Source organism: Gigantopelta aegis, chromosome 12 (genome assembly GCF_016097555.1).
Source record: "Gigantopelta aegis isolate Gae_Host chromosome 12, Gae_host_genome, whole genome shotgun sequence".
Taxonomy (NCBI): domain Eukaryota; kingdom Metazoa; phylum Mollusca; class Gastropoda; order Neomphalida; family Peltospiridae; genus Gigantopelta; species Gigantopelta aegis.
The window spans coordinates 49,503,177-49,522,313 of NC_054710.1; positions in this window are offsets into that span (position 1 = coordinate 49,503,177).

A 19,137-nucleotide genomic window follows, 5' to 3' on the forward strand; every position below is an offset into this window, starting at 1 on the left:
ATTTTACAGCGAACAGTACTTCCCGTTTTCCCAATAGCAAACTTGCGATGCGTTTAAATTGTCATATTACATAAAAATACATTCAAGTTTTGAAACCATATATCAGTGGTTACATGCCACTATTTGACATATATTATAAATGACTGGCCTCGGTGGCGTCGTGGTTAGGCCATCGGTCTACAGGCTGGTAGGTACCGAGTTCGGATTCCAGTCGAGGCATGGGATTTTTAATCCAGATACTGACTCCAAACCCTGAGTGAGTGTTCCGCAAGGCTCAATGGGTAGGTGTAAACCACTTGCACCGACCAGTGAACCATAACTGGTTCAACAAAGGCCATGGTTTGTGCTATCCTGTCTGTGGGAAGCGCAAATAAAATACCCCTTGCTGCCTGTACGTAAAAGAATAGCCTATGTGACGACAACGGGTTTTCTCTAAAAAAAAAAAAAAAAAAAACAGTGTCAGAATGACCGACGTCCAATAGCCAATAATAAGATAAACAAATCAATGTGCTCTAGTGGTGTCGTTAAATAAAACAAACTACTTTTTTTTTAATATTATAAATGCGCATTAAAATTGAAGAATTTCATTACTTATATCAATTGTTTTCTTAAAGTATATAGTTAGATGTGTCGCTCTTACGTGTGTTCATTCGACAGATTTTGCTGGCTTAGTCCGGGAGCCAAGTGTTCATTTTATTAGGGTTTTTTTTTTTTTTTTTGGGGGGGGGGGGGGGGGGGTTTCAATCCATCCAACTTGATGTAAATCCTTTTAAATCCCGACCCTGTCATGAATAGCTACCCCTATTATTATTATCCAGCAAATGCAGGTTCGCAAAAGAAATCAGTCTATGGCTCCTGGACTAGCTACGGAATTTTACTGTTCATTGTTTGTAAACACATGTAATGTTCGTATTTTTGTGTACATATTTTAAAATAGTTTCCAAACTATATAATCAATCATTACATGTCACTATTTGACATATATTCTGCATGCGTATATGAATTGCTTTCTTAATTTATATATGTAGATGTGTCACAGTTACGTATTCTTTAGATGGACTATAGATGGTTTACGAGTTTTATTGCTACACTTTGTGAACTTAGTCCTGGAGCCAAGGGTTAATGCTATTAGATTAATTTTTTTCTCAATTTCTCCAACTTGATGAAAATCCTTTTAAAACCTGACCATGTCATGAATAGCTACCCCTAGTATTATTGTCCATCAGATGCAGGTTCCGAAAATAAATCAGTCTATGGCTCCTGGACTATTTACGGAATTTTACCGTTCATTGTTTCTTTAACTAAATAGTGTCCATGTGTTTGTGTACATATTTTACAATAGTTTCAAACTATTTGACATATGTAGTTAGATGTGTCACAGTTACGTACTCTGTAGATGGACTTTAGATGGTTTACATGTTTTATTGTTACACTTTGTGAACTTAGTCCTGGAGCCAAGGGTTCGTTTTATTAGATGTTTTCCTCAATCCATCCAACTTGATTCAAATCCTTTTAACATCCGACCCTGTCACCATACTGTTATTATCCAGCGCATGCAGGGTCGCCTCCCCCCCCCCCCCCCCCCCCTCAAAAAAATAAATTTGCCTTGGCTCCTGGACTAGAATATTTATATTCCAAATGCGTATATGAATTGTTTTCTTAATGTATATATGTAGATGTTTCACAGTTACGTATTCTTTAGATGGACTTCAGATGGGTTACCTGCTTTATTGTTACAATTTGTGAACTTAGTCCTGGACCCAAGGGTTCATTTCAATTTCAATCCATCCAATTTGATGTAAATCCATTTAAAATCTGACACTGTCATGAATAGCTACCCCTATTATTATTATCCAGGAAATGCAGGTTCCCAAATGAAATCAGCCTGTGGCTCCTGGACTAGCTACGGAATTTAACCTTTCATTGTTTCTTTAACTAGATAGTGTTCATATTTTTGTATACATATTTAAAAATAGTTTCCAAACTATATATGGACCGTTACATGCCACTAGTTGACATATATTCTAAATGCGTATACGGACTGCTTTCTTAATGTTAGCTTCGGAATTTTACCTTTCATTGTTTCTTTAACTAAATAGCGTTTGTATATTGTGTGTACATATTTTAAAATAGTGTCCAAACTACATACGGATCGTTATATGCCACTCTTTGACATATTCTAAATGTGCACTGAAATTAAAGAATTTCATTGCCTATATGAATTGCTTTTTTAATGTACTTAGCTCGATTTTTCATAGTTACGTATTCTTTAGAATTACTTCTTCTTCTTCTTCTTCTTCTTATTATTATTATTTTGTGTTATCCTACTTGAGGTCAATATTTTAATAAGATTTTTTTTTTTCATATTCCTTTAGGTGCACACCATTAACAAAATTACTATGTTAGTGTGACCAGGAAGGAGTTAATATTCATAAATTGTATCGAAATGGACTGTACGGTACCACTCTCGTGAATAAACATTGTCACAGGCATAAATGAGTACTTTACTAGAAATGAAGAAACAAGTGCATTGTTGAATATTGAATATATTTACAAAAACAAAAAAAGAGTACATATCTGGAATTGCAAAGGGTTGCAAACGCCCCTACTCCCATACCTATCCCCCATCCCCACCATGGATGTGTTTTCAATTAATTAATTAATTAAAAATAATAATAATAATAATAATAAATAAATAAATTTTTAAAAATCATGAACAGCTACCCCTAGACAACATAACTCAGCACAGAAACAAAACCTATCTGGCCAACCCAGGTCCCCCCCAAACTCGGTCTATGGCTTCACTGGACTAGCTCTAGTATTTTACCTTTCATTGTTTCTATAACTAAATAGTGTTGGTATTTTTGTGTACATATTTAAAAATAGTTATCAAACTATATATCACTGGTTACATACCACTAGTTGACTTATGTAGTCAACATTCACTCTAAATTTGACGACTTTCATTATGTATATGCATTGCTATCTTGAGTTATATTGCTAAATGTTTCATGATTATACATTCTTTAGAAAGTTTCTTTACCTTTTGTTATTGTTACAATTTGTGGACTTCGTCCGGGAGCCAAGGTTTCGTTGGGTTTTTTCCTTTTCTTTTCTCATTCACCCTACTTTTTGTGCAGGGTTTTGTTTGTTTGTTTGGGTTGCTTGGGTTGTTTGTTTGTTTGTTGTGTTGTGGGTTTTTTTTGTTGTTTTTTTTTTGTTTTTTGGGGGGGGGGGGGGGATAAAATAAAGTTAGGCTAGCAAAAACCTTAAAACAATCAGAAATACATTAGTTGTGCATAGCCTAATAGTGAAAAGAACCAAATTTCAGTCATCAACAAGGGTCTGATAGTTGGAAACATTAACAATGGCAAAAAAAAATAAAAAAAAAAAAAAAAAAAAAAAAAATAATAATAATAATAATAATAAAAAAAAAATAATAATAATAATAATAATAATAATAATAATAAATAATATATATTTAACACTGAAACTATCAAAGTATATATTGTTTGATTGTTTTGAATTGATATTTCTGAAACTCCGAACATTGATTTCCAGGATCAGTCTTCACAAGCTAGTAGAGAGATATTTAATTTTAGAAATTTTGAATTGGATTTTTTTGTTATCATTTTTTTAATTATTAAATTGTAAACAATTATGTCCTGAGTTCAAAGTCTATTTTCCCTATAGTTTTGATCAGTTTATTCTAAAACTTGGTACAAGGATCCTCTGGGGAAGTTTCCACAAACTAATAGTGAGACGATAAATAATTGTATTTATGTATTTATTAAATAAGTGTAATTGAAAATTAGAAAGCCTGCCTTCACCTTGCATTTTGATCAGATAGCTATGAAACTTAACACTGCGATTCTCTTACAATATTAACAGACTAACAGAGATATATTTTTAAAGTTTAGAATTTTAACACTCAAAAGTCTCTTTGAATTGTCACCTACTAACAACGAAATTGGAAATTAAATAGCGGAGCTCTCTAGACTGACATACCTTCTGTTTATTTAAATAAGAAACTCATCTTAATGATGTTTGTATTGTATATAGATATTCCAACAAACAAGCAATTAGCTTTTGATTAAGATGGTTTCCAATTGTTACACGTTGTTTTATCTTGTGTATTCCAGTATGTTACTTCGTGTTTGTTGAAATAAATTCTAAACTTTAGGTGTGTTTGTCTTTGTGTATGATTATATCCAACAAACAAATATATATTTATTTAGATAGTTTTTGGTGCCGGCGTGTTGTTAAACGGTATTTCATTCATTCATAATTTGTTTAAAGATAGTACATGTATATAAGAACAGTGATACACTTACCATAGGCGTCGTACAAATTAAAGGGGGCCGGACGTAGCCCAATGCTAAGGAGCTCGCTCGATGCGCGGTCTGTGTGGGATCGATCCCCGTCGGTGGGCCTATTTGACTATTTCTCGTCTCAGCCAGTGCACCATGACTGGTGTAACAAAGGCCGTGGTATGTACTACCATGTATGTGGGATGGTGCATATAAAAGATCCCTTGCTGCTAATCGACAGGGGGTTTCCTATATCAATATCCGTGTTGTCCTTAACCATATGTCTGAGCCCATATAACCGTAAATAAAGTGTGTTGAGTGCGTTGTTAAATAAAACATTTCTTTCTCTTTTTCTTCTGTACAAATTAAATATATCCTGTATATATACCCTGCGGTATGCTGCCCAACAGTCTGGGATAAATGTCGCCCTGGCTTTTATGGGGGGTTTTGGGTGTTGTTTTTAATTAAGGGTAGAGGTGTCCGTATCTCGTTTTGCTACTGTCCCTCTACACACTGTCCGTGATTGTATTTGCGTTTGGCATATTTGTCTTCATCATGGGCGGATCCAGGACTTTTTTTTTTGGGGGGGGGGGGGGGTGGAGCAAGAAAAGAGGGGCACATTAGCTGGTTAAAAAAAAGAAGAAGAAATAAATGCTTTATTTAACGACGCACTCAACACATTTTATTTACGGTTATATGGCGTCAGACATATGGTTAAGGACCAAACAGATTTTGAGAGGAAACCCGCTGTCGCCATTCCATGGGCTACTCTTTCCGATTAGCAGCAAGGGATCTTTTATTTGCGCTTCTCACAGGCAGGATAGCACAAACCATGGCCTTTGTTGAACCAGTTATGGACCACTGGTCGGTGCAAGTGGTTTACACCTACCCATTGACCCTTGCGGAGCACTCACTCAGGGTTTGGAGTCGGTATCTGGATTAAAAAACCCATGCCTCGACTGGGATCCGAACCCAGTACCTACCAGCCTGTAGACCGATGGCCTAACCATGACGCCACCGAGGCCGGTTTAGCTGGTTAAAAAGGCATCTTAATAAAAGTTTTAATATTTGCAATTAATATGAATGGATTTGTGTATATATCATAGTGTACGAATGGAAGTGTACACTAACTGACTAGCTGTGGTTTTCTGTAGCGCTAGCGGCATTAATAGAGATTATTACCCATATGGGCTCAAATATACGGGGTAATATTTTTTCGATCTCTGCACAGTGTGCAGATTGCTTCTACAGCCACTGATTGGCTGGCTTAAAAATCACGATGTTTGGTTGGTTGCTTGTCATGGCCTGAACTTCACTTTCATTCATATAATGTTTCCATTCATGAGTCAGATTACACATACGTTACACGATATACAAAGATTTACAAAAACAAATGGACTCATTTGTTTCGTAAACATGAAATGGTATATTTTCATAAGCAGCGGCTTTAGTAATATATAAAAATAATTATTTTCAAATGCAAATACAGTCGTATTATTTTGTACTGTAAACATTTGGCTGTAAAAAGAACGCCGTTATGCTATGACGTCACTTACATTACGTCATGTAATGTGCGTAAGATTATATGACGTAATGGCTGGTGGCTTTGTTGTAGACTGCAGAGGAATTTTTACATTAAAAATCAGTTAAAATTGACAATGGGTAATAAAGAGAATAACCAACTCGCTACGAGGAGTTACGAATTATCTGTCCCTCGTGAATGAATGTTGTAAAACCCTCGCCAAAGGCTCGGGTTTACAACATTCATTCACTCGGGACAGATAATTCATAATTCCTCGTAGCTCGTTAGTTATTCTCTAATTATTATATGAGCTTTAAGGCCTGTCGGAGCATTTTTTTAAAAATTTATTATTATTATATTTTTATTATTATTATTATTATTATTTTTTAAGTGCGGTGCGCTAATGACCATGGTCGTTGTAAAGCATGACATAGGCGGATCCGGGGACATGCTCCCCCCGGGGAATATTTTGAAACTTGATAGCTTTAAATGACTTTTCTTGGCATCTGAATAGCAAAATTATCCATTTTTAAAGAATAATTTATATACTATTTTAAGCATTATTTTGCATAGTATTTTACCAAAGAAAGTGGTAAGGTATTAAAGGCAGATAGTCTACAACAACAACAACAACAACAACAAAAACCGATACAAAAGGACACTTGTAAATTAAAACTTTAAAAGGCAGTAGTAGTAAGGAGGCCTGTATCGCCTCATAACCTACTTTCCGAGACCGTGACCTACTTTCCTGTGGCCTTGATGACGTCACGGTTTTGTGACGTGACCCGGCCCCGTGCAACTTATACCGGCCCCGTCCTACTGGCCCCGACCTACTTAGGCCTGCCCCGATCTACTTAGACCAGCCCCGATCCGTCCCACTAAGCAACACCCGTTTTATCCTGTCTGTGGGAAATGTAGGATTCCTTGCTACTATTGGGAAAGTGTAGCGGGGTTTCTCTCTAAAACTGTCAAAAGTATGTTTGACATCCAATAGCTGATGATTTATAAATCAAGGTGATCTAGTGGTGCCGTTAAACAAAACCACTTCTAAGGACTCAGCCCGACGCGAGGTTGTGTGTTCAATTTTAGCGCGCTGAATGTTGAATGGTTATAACTGCTTACATCCGGCAAGCGGTATCCTATTTTGTTGTCAGTCTCTATACTCTACGGGACATCTAGAAGTTACATTCTCAAAGATGTGAAATATGAAATGATTTAAATAGGTGTAAAGAGGAATTCTCCTTCTAGGTTGTCTGATAACATCAGTGCATTCACAAGATTAGCATGCACATGAGAGGGCTGACCTACTACGTCGCTTCGACGCTCTCATATGTGTATATATGGTTTAAATGACAGGCATTTGTTTATTTGTGTGAACTAGATCAATCGGTCGCGAGTTTGACTCTAGCGCAGGAGGTATGCCGTTCGTATCTGAAGTGAGGGAATTATATTTCTTCTATTATTTTTATTTTGAAATTAATTTATAGTTTATTTATCTATTTGTTACGAATTGTTTCAAGCAGCCTCCTTTTACCTTTTTACAATCAGCCTATAATATACAATCTGTAGGGCGAGGCCTGTATAAGTAGGTTGTTTTGAAATTTAACATGTCATGTACGAAGTTTAAATAGCAGTTTAATTAATTTATATTAGCTAAGAGCTCCTGACAATTGAACATTATTTCACTCGGGACATAACCATTATACGAAATGGAAGCTCGTTTAATATCCTATAATTATGTATAACTTCTCTACCTTACCAAAGAGTATTAGGGCCAATCAGTACTAAGAAAAAGTAGTATGTCGAGATCTCAAAATAATAATTCGAGGTCTCGAGATAGTATGACGGGATCTCAAGATAATAAGTCGGGATCTGGAGATAGTAAGTCAAGATATCGAGATAATAAAGTCGAGATCTCGAGATAATAAATGGAGATTTGAAAATAATAATTATTATAAAGACTTCATAGGTGTCTGTGTACCTAAACGGTTGATTGTAGACCCCATAAATGTAGATAGGAATATGATACTAAATAGTCAAAATATGTTGTTAAAAATAAAGTGTGACGCACCTATGACGTCATTATGCAAATAAGACGTCATATGGCTTCATCAAGACTCAAAATGGTTCATATTTAAGATAACAACGTATAGTTTGCACCAGATACAATACTATACTCATACATTTACTCATGAATTTATTAATAATGTTTAATTCTTAATGAGGTAATATCATTTATGATAGGCAGGATGACAACATGTACTGTCACGTTTAGATATAATGTTTCGGAGGAAAAGAAATGTCTAAAATATTATAGTACCACGAATTTCATATATTCCCTAATCCTAATGTGCTATCTAAAATAATATAAGACAATTTATGTTGTATTTTATCAGCTAAGCAACTCAAATCATGATAATTACACACCTGGTTCCAGGTCATCTAGTTTTCTAAAACAGTTTTGCTACTGACACATACATGGCTCTGCGATTGACCGTATTCAATCAGCTTGTGAGGAGTTCATTGTTTTATGTTATTTTTGTAACAGTGATCTCCAGTTTCTGGCTTCAGACCATCCTGTTTCCCCACCTAGATCTGTACCCGATAAAGTATAGCTGATAATTGTGACATATGGCTGCTTCTAAAACTCCCCCCCCCCCCCAAAAAAAAAAATAAAAGATAAGAAAACAATTAATATATATATATATATATATATATATATATATATATATATATATATATATATATATATATATATATATATATATATATATATATTATATTAAAACATTATACACCCGCCAGGTGTATATGTTACGGGGCATGATTCAATCCCTGACTTCTTCAAAGGCTAAAAAATATTTACCTATGATGTTCAGAATATAGACAAATTATCTGATTTATCTGTATCACAGTGGCCTAGTAATTGTGTGACACACCACCATCACAAGCTGTTCCTACAAGTGAGGTTTGATGGTCCTGCGTGCATCTGCATGCAAGCTATGGTCCGGACAAGGATTTACTGTTATGTGCAGTATACCGTGAAAAGTAGGTCACACTGACCTAGTAACAGTACGCGACACAGCCCAATCTCGATTATATCCTACATGGAGGTTTGATGGTCCTGTGTGCATCTATATGCAAGATATGGTCCGGACAAGAACACGTTAAGAGACGGACGAACGAACGGACAACGCCATTCCATAATACGACCCATCACAGACGGGTGTATAAAAATCCTGTATGTAAAATGTAGATGAAAAATGTGATCACTAAATTAACCCTCAACAAAATATTGTCTCAAAACAGGTACAAGGACTAGCTGTCAATATCTTCAAAATAAACATTTAAAATCTGTTCCTGTCTTTGAATAGTGGCAATGTCTGTCAGTGTCATTAAAAAATGACGTATAATTTCAGAGAAATATAAACTGCAGTATTTACTAACAAAACATTAGTGTCTTGATCTGTCACTTCATGCCTTGTAGTAGGACCACCCCTCTCAAGACTGGCATAATAAATTAAAATTTTAATAAAACAGAACTCATTGGATATATTTACATACAACTCTGATGGCATATATTCTTCCTCAGGTGTTAGCGAAAGATGATCATATCCTCCCACAACTCTGACACGCAACATAAACACATCCTTTAGGTATCACATCTATTGTTTACATCTTAATGATGAAAAATATGTACAATATATGTACAAAAACAAAACAAAAAAAGTTATCACATCTATTGTTTTCATCTTAAAGTGCTGTTCCAGATGTATGGTGTATTGGGCTATAACAATCAACATATTATTTAATATGATTAGAAAATGTTGTAAAATATTATTCAAAAAAATATATACTGATCTATTTTTCATTTTAAAATATTCACCTGAAAAACAAAACCAGCTGAATTCGTTTCGGTAATTTCCGTAAGATTTGATCCTTGATGTCACGAAGCGAACTCCTTTCGATAGTCAGCGCCATTGTTTTTTGCTTCTTGTGTGTTTATTATGGTTAAACGGCGTGTTGTTGGCGGTTGTAGCAATACAAGAGCCGATAATACAATACAAGAGCCTAGTAATGTTGCTGTGAGAAAGCTGTGTGTAAATTTGATTAAAGCAATGTGGAAACACGACAGGAAGAAAATGCCGGAGACCGTTGCGACAGCACACACTTTAGTTTCGATTCGTCCGAACTGGCTTGTCGGCTTAAGCGAGATATGGGGATACCATGTACTATAGCTTTTAAAAAAAGATGTCGTACCATTCATTTTTCTACGACACAAAACAAATGACAACAAGCCGACACCATCCACATCGAAACGACCTTGGGGTGCATATCGTCAACGTCTTTTTAATTTATTTTACAGTTCGAGAACATTTTCATTAACAATAAAGTTCAGACAAGTATCTAAAGCCTTGTCCGTCACATCCTACAAAAATGTTTTTTCGTTTTGTTTTGTTTTTTGTAAATAAATAAAACATAAAATAAAAAAATAAAAAATGCTATTTTTGTATGCAACTTAGAAAACAATCGGTTCAGAAATAAATAACTTGTAAATTGCATTGTATGAAAAAAGACGTTCCCTGTGAGACAGACTATAAATACATTAAATTAATTTTATATTAAGTACCTCGACTAACCAGGGTCCCATGCTACTATACCTTCCCACAGAGAACACCTTTTTTCATACTATGAAATGTACTATAAGTTATTTATTTCTGAGCCGACTGTTTTCACAACTGCACAGAAAAATAGTAGGGTTTTTTTTGCTATTTCCAAAACACGTTTTACTATTTTTTTTACGTCAAATAAAACTGAAATTATTTATAAAAAACCCACATCTTTATAGAGGGATGGGACGGACTAAAACTCGTTTTTGTTTATTTCTTAAAATTACCGATATCGGGTCCACTTAACTCGTAGAATTCAAGTGTTATTTATAGTCTTTTCTGCTACATCACAAGTACTAGAACATACAGTGTAGAAAAATAATTTGCACGAAAAGGTAAAGAACAAAACAAGAATAAAAGTTGTAAATTAGTGGTAAGCTGTATCCACGGCCATTTTCGTCGTCATTTGTCAGGCCGGTGGTTCATCGGAAGATGTTCCAGGTTCAAACTGATACGACATTATTTGTTGTGTTGCACAAATATTAGTCCAGTCGTCATTACTACACTATTCATCATCGAAAGAAGAATCGCATGATAATTGAGCTTGGCAGTCGCTGTCGGTCCCACTTTCGCTTGCGCTGGAAGTCATCTCGTGGTAGGTTTCTGTGAAGCGCGTTCCCTTCATGACGTCACGGCTATTTATAGGCAATTGTTTTTACTGATAATTTTACTCGGTCGTTTCCGGCAGTGTTCTACGGGAGTGATGTTTTAATACTTTTATGGGGCTTTTTCGTAATTAATGATTTAGTAAAATATTATTGCAATGAATTAAGAAGGTATTTAATTGTGGAATTTGAAATGTTAGTGTATGGTCTGGAAAAGCACTTTAATGATGAGAAATATGTACAATATATTTAACAAAACAAAATAAAAAGGTTTATACAAAATCAAAATAGTGTAACTGTAGTATCAGACATCATTTTAGCCAGTGATGAGTCACCATGTCTATCATAAAAATTTTGGAAAGCATTAATGGGTCTTTGAATGTCATAACCTTGGTTAAACAACTTTCGTACACACGGAATATGGTATTCTTTGAAATTGGAAATAATGGGCATGCCCTAAGGTATTTTAGAAGCAGACAACAGAAACTTAATAATGAATATTGCTTAACACAAAGGGTAAACTGACTATTGGAACAAAGGACACATCCCTTTTGTTAAACATCTTAGTTTGAAGGCTATTGTCATTTTGAATCTCTGTAGTGTCCAAGTTATGAACATGTTGATAGGTGAATGAATGATGGCTTAACTACACGTTGGCTACGGAGTGTCAAACAAAGGTAGGTTCATTAACAATGACCATACCAATATAAACATTGGACAGTTAAATTAATACACAGCAAGTAACCATGTCTACCTAATATATAGATTAGTTTGCTTGAGATGATTGCACCCAAACCAAAATGTTGGCTTTTTTAGGATTGCTTTGCCAGGTATGGCTGCACAGCAGTATTATTAAATAAATGTTAATTTAATAATTAGATAAAAATAATTGTTATTCAAATTTCTTTAAAACAGGCAAAGTTCTGGAAAAGTTTCACACGAAGAAATATATCATGGCGTTACATGTGTTGGATAGGATAAGTGAAAGATATTATGAAAAAGCGAACAATAGTGTCATAAATTAGGAATAAATAAACTATTTCATGGTATTTTTTTACGAATACGATTTTTGTGTCAACTTGTGATGTACGAAAGCCAAATATGGTTTTCACACTTCACTCGTTGACATACAAATCGTATTCGAAAAAACACATCAAAATAGGCTCTATATATGTGGGATGGCTCCGAAATAAAGCAAAGCGATAATCCATGCCGAAATTTACAAACACTAATTGCCACTATAGCTAAACTTAATCTCTAAGGTGTGGAGTCCATGACAATATATGATGACATTTTGGTGAAAGTTGGTGTGAACAAGATGGCTGTCGTTTTTTTAAGAGAAACCAGTTATCGTCAGAACTACAACAAATGTTATCTTTAGTTTTAGATTATTTTAATATTTACTGTATGTATTTTATTTCAGTTTTCTAGGTTACGATATTCTGTTGAGAATATCGTATTTTGTTTGGACAACGCCCTAGCTTGTTATTAGCCAATACAAATTTGATATAGTTTTATTGTATCATGTAATGTTTCATGTAACGTCCCTGCAACATTCAAATTCACATACACACACAACACCATAAACTTTTTGATAAATAAGGGTGCGTTGGTCTTTTCCCGATTCATCGCCATTATTCATCGCCATTGAACACAGCACAGGTTTGAATAATATGCATGTATCGGTGGTTTTATTTTCCACATTATAATAAATTGTATAAATATATCTGGTAAACTGTAACTAATAATGAGTAAATGAACATGTATTAAAGTAATTGAAAAGTTTCATTTTAATCCCATAGCTAAAGTAGTAATTAGTAGAAGGTATTTAATTAAAACTAGTTATTTTAATCATAGTTAAATATAACATCTCATTTTAATTACAACTAAAGTAAAGTATTATTCTGCATTGGCACAATAGCTTATAAGTGTTATTTATTTATAGGTGTCGATGTGACGTACATTAGTTGTTTTTTTTATCTCTGTGAGACGGCCCTACCTAGACCAAGCTGTCCCTAGAATAGTGCCTTTTAATTTACAAATGCGTTATAAGTGCCCCTTTGTATCGGTTTTTGCTGTTGTTGTTGTTGTTCTTTTAGACTATATCTGCCTTACCTAGACAGATCCACCCCTAGAATAATGTCCTCAGGTCCTGTCATTAATTATTAACAATGATTTTACACATCAAGTGGAAGATTTGGTGATTCATCCAAGATTTAAGAAATTGGTAACTATTTTAAATTATTGAGGATCCTACATTTCCTAAAATTTAGTTTTGCACGATATTGTCAAGTTTATAGGCAAATTACTGTCAGTAGTCTTTCGATCTATCAATCGGTTTTCAATGTCAGTGACAGATCTATAGGCCTAATGGTGCAGGTTATGGATTTGCAATGCAAGCTATAGTTATATCGACTTCATGGCCTAAGCAATCTTCCTTTGATAAATATTATTATTTTTTCATTCATTAAAGTCCATTTTGGTGTGTGGTTTTTATTTGTAAAACTCTGTTGATGTCTGGTAGAAACAAATGTCAAACGTTTATTAAATGAAAGGACAACTTCATATATTACTTTCTCAGCATAATTGTTATTTGGGTTTGTGGTGTCGTGGTAGAGCGCTCGAATCCCGTGCAGTATCTTGTATGGTCGAATCTTGTCTACGGATTGAAATGGTTTTTTTAAAAATAATTTAATGTTTTTTTACTTATACTTTCCCTTCTCTAAAATTAATTATTATTAAAAAACAATTGCATTATTCTTTGTTCCATCATAACATTTTAAAATAATGATGATAATAAAAGGAATTAGATGGATTTAATAACCTTGTTTGTTATTATTGCTTTATTTATATATTTCAATATACAGATAGAATTAAAAACAAAATTAAATTGGGTGTTTTCTTTTTAAATATACAGCAAACATGCTTGAAATGTTAAAGCAATTAAATAAATATAAATGTTGAATAACCATGATCCTAACTTTGCTGGAATGCTTGTAGTTATGTAATGTTTTCTCTTCCAGGACACATTGTGCCAAAGCAGATTATTTGCTGCCTCTGTTTGAACAGGTGTAAACAAGCAGCAGGAAGACACGTTGTGAACATTGGCCTCAAGAACTACCTCGGGAAATGCCTCTTAAGAGAAGTGGACAACAACGAGATCATCTGCAGTCTTCTACAACAGTACGGCATGTTGATGAAGAATTACCACAAGCCAATCTTCTGAGCCCAAAGACCATACTGCTTAAAATTCCATCAACCCCAAGGAGCCACAAATACTGCATTGTATGTATGAAGACCGGAAATCAGCAAAACCACTTGGTAAATATTCCTGACCATGCTAGAATACAAGCTTTCATAGAAAAGGGTGTATTCATCGACTCTAGAAACAGATGCTGTCTTAAACATATTGAAAAAACTTATTTTTCTAAATCAGCACTGTCAATGATTTCTGTGACAAAACAGTGTGATATTTTTTCTAGGACGGACATTATTTCATTGCTGGAAAATATACGTCATATGATCAAAAAACAAAGTCACATCAACTTTAACATTCCAATAATGATGACGGAAGATGACTGCTGCTGTTTAACCGGTTTAATCAAAGAGCAGTTTGTAGATTTAACAAGTTATCTACAGCCACTTCGGGCAACAGCTGTTCGGTCATTGCCAACAAAGCTAAAAACTGGTCTTCCCAACAAAATCCTAGCTGTTCTCTTTAGTTTGAAAAGACACCAGGTGCAAATAATAATACATTCCGCATTGTCGGCCAAGATGACAAACTTTGTACCTGAAAACATTGGGTTTAAACACATCACACATGACAACTTTTGTCGATTACATACAACTCCAATTGCTAGAACATTATTTTCCTCTTCATCCGATCAGGCTGTCATAGTGCTGGATGGAACATATGTGTACATTCAAAAGAGTGGACATTACAATTTCCAAAGACGTTCTTTTTCTATGCACAAACACAGACCGTTGGTGAAACCTATGGTTATTGTCGGCATTTTAGGACCGTATTATGCTGATGGCAAAAATAACGATGCGTCCATAACAAAGCATGCCTTGTCACACAATTTAGAAAATATAAATGAGTGGATCCAAGAGAACGATGTTTGTATTGTAGACAGAGGATTCCGGGATGCTGTGGAGTTTCTTAATCTAGAACGAGGACTTGATGTGAAAATGTCATCTTATTTACCAAAAAGGCTAAAAACAACACACCACTGCTGAAGCTAACTGAAGCAGACTGATAACAAAAGTTAGATGGGTAGTAGAAAGTGTAAATGGCAGACTCAAGCATTTTAAATATTTAGATAAAGTTGTACCTAATACAATGATCCCTTACATTGGTGATTCTTTGCAAGTTATTAGGGCAATCTGTAACAAATACAGAACAACTCTAGTGTAATCTGACAGTCAATCAGAAAATATAGCAAGATACATGCTCGAAAAGGCAGAGGAAGGTAACCATCTTCAGAAGTACTTGGAGGATAACGATTTGCTGAAGAAGAAATCTTTATTTAAAAATCTAGATGATGCAACTGTGGAGCTGCAAAACGTCCCTAAGTTGAACATGGATCAGCTAAGAGATGTAACCATTGGAGTATACCAGCTGAAAAAAGCCTCATCATACTCCAGAGAACACGTTGATGACAATGGGGAGTATGCTGTAATGGTGTGTAAGGAAAGCCCAACATTAATCAAAGTGAAAATCCAGTCTCGTTATACAAGTAGTGCTGCACATACGCTGTGGATTGAGTATGGGGACACTCCCTGTAAACCTGTTATAGGATGGTACTGTACCTGTAAAGTAGGTGCTCGGGTTGTAGGTTGCTGCGCACACGTAGCTAGTGTGTTGTGGTATTTAGGACTATGGAGAAATCAAGACAAAAATAACACAGAAACCAAGTATTCCCTTGTGGATGCACGTGACATGCCAGCAAATGACACCTCGCCAGAGACTGACAGGTGTCAAGAAGAAGAATTGTATCATATATTGGTGTACACTGAACCTTAACATATGCAATACAGTTTCTGATCTGAGGAAATGAAATGAACGTGTTTCCTATTGTGTAGTATTCCATTTATATTGAAGTTTTCAATGTTATTATCAGCCCCATGAAAGTGCACTATAAAATAAATGCATACTTATAGCATCCAGAGATATTCTGCTGTATGAAACTATGTTTAATTCACTTAACACAAACTTGGGTAGTAAAAGCTATAAATCTATGGATTAATTAAACAATATGACTGGGTAATACAGGACTAAAATTAACATTGTTACTAGACATTTAGACTTGTTTCAAACATGAGTTGATTTGATGGGTTAGCCCGTTACATTATGCAAAAGTGAAGGCACTGTATGGTTTTCTTTAATGGAAATATAACTGACTAAACTTATTACTTTTGAAAATGATTTTAACAAATATTTTGGAAAGATTTGGTGTTATATGACTGGCTGAAGTAAGCGACTTGTAAGCTATGAGAGGCATTTTGTCTGCATCTCGGCAAAACAGATCTATGGCGAGACGTTGGCATGTGCGCCCCTGAACATGGAAGTGCCATGGAAATAGAGTTTTTAACATATCAATAAAATGAATATACATTTTTAATGTAATAGTTGGATCGGCCATTTGTTTCATAATACATGCTAGTATACTTTGTATGTGCCATCTAAAAAAATATTGCACCCCTACCTAGGAACATTCTGCATTTAATTTTTTTTAAACGACACCACTAGAGCACATTGGTTAATTAATCATCATAATTCTGACACATGGTCATCAGAGGAAACCTGCTACATTTTTCCTAATAAAATAAACCGATGTGATTCAATCCTGCAACTCAAACACTTCAAGCGAGCACTCAACCGACTAAACTAAATCCAACCCTCCACCCCCACCCCACCCCTTCAAGTGTATAAATATACTATATGCTTATATATTAACTTTCAAACTTTTAAAAATTGTTATTATATTTTTCAGTTGTTTGGTTATAAATACCAAAATGTTTGAAAATAGTAAATCAATATGACAACATAGGCCAACTTTACAATCAAAGATTAACCTTCACATTTGGGTTCAGGGTGGAGATGAGATGAAACCTAATTATAATGTAAATTAAAATTTACAATTCAGTGTTTGTGTAGCTGTTCTGTATTTATAATTATTATTTCCCTTTTGGAGGAAAATAACGCAGATATATATTCTTCAATTGTGCATCCCCATTTGGGCCTCACATTATTGACACCTATTAACTATTGTATTCTTGAATCTTGAATATATTGTACTTTGTTGAGTGTGATTTAAACCAATTTATAAAAGAATACATTTTGTTAACATTTTTGGCTTGTTTTGTGTTTTGTTTCAAGAATACGGATCTCCCGTTTAAGGCCTCATTTATTTCCCTTCCCATAGCAGCTGACATCTAAAAAATGGCAAATTATTGACTAGGAGTCATATATCTATAAAAATGTGTATGACATTCTGACATTTAGTTGGGGGCCAAAAATGACCCTTATCAAGAAAGAAAGAAAGAAATGTTTTATTTAACGATGCACTCAACACATTATTTTACGGTTATATGGCGTCAGACATATGGTTAAGGACCACACAGATTTTGAGAGGAAACCCGCTGTCGCCACTACATGGGCAACTCTTCCGATTAGCAGCAAGGGATCTTTTATTTGCGCTTCCCACAGGCAGGATAGCACAAACCATGGTCTTTGTTGAACCAGTCATTGGTCGGTGCAAATGGTTTACACCTACCCATTGAACCTTGCAGAGGACTCACTCAGGGTTTGGAGTCGGTATTTGGATTAAAAATCCCATGCCTCGACTGGGATCAGAACCTAGTACCTACCAGCCTGTAGACCGATGGCCTACCACGACGTCACCGAGGCCGGTTTGACCCTTATCATACCTACTCCTTTAGTGTGTGTGTGTTGAACATATATGTCAAAGAGTGGTATGTAACCATTCATATATAGTTTGGAAACTATTTTTAAATATGTACTGAAAAATGCTAACATTATTTAGTTACAAAAACAATGAAAGGTAAAATACTGGATTGGATGTGCCTGGTAATTCTTGTTGGGTTATCTAGCGGTAGATATTCATGAGATTTTAAAATTGTTTTTTTTTGTTTGTTTTTTTCAATTAATTAATTAATTAAACACAAATTTTGGGGTGGTGGTGGATGTGGGGGTAGGGGCGTTTGCAACTCTTGGCAATTTCAGATATGTACTTCTGTTTTCAACAATGCAGATGTTTTTTCATTTCTAGTAAAGTACTCATGTGACAATGTTTATTCATGAGATTGGTACCGTACCATCTATTTATATATAATTTATTAATATTGACCCCTTCCTGGTCACATTAACATAGTAATTTTGTTAAAGGTGTGCACTTAAAGGAATATGCAAAAAAAAAACCCCACAAAAAGCCCACAAAACAAACAACAACAATAAAACAAACAAAAAACAAACAAACCCAAATCCCATTAAAATATTGACATTAACTAGGTTGAACAAAAAAAGAAAAAAGAAAGAAAAAAAGAACAATAATACACGTAAACCATCTAAAGTTCATCTAAAGAATACGCAACTATATACATTAAGGTTCATATAGGTTATGAAATTCGCCAAATATGTCAAACAGTGGCATATAACGATTCATATATAGTTTGGAAACTATTTTAAGATAAGTATACAAAAGATACAAACATTATTTAGTTAAAGAAAAAACTGAAATGTAAAATTTCGTAGATAGTCCAGGAGCCATAGGCTGAGTTTTATTTATTTATTATTATTATGTATTTATTTATTGATTTATTTATTTTATTTTATTTATTTATTTATTTGGGGGTGGGGGGGGGGGGGGGGGGGGGGGGGGGGGGGGGGGGGGGGGGGGGGGGGGGGGGGGGGGGGGAGGAACCTGCATGTGCTGGATAATAATAAATATGGGAAGCTATCTATGACAGGGTCGAGTTTTAAAATGATTATATCAAGTTAGATGGAT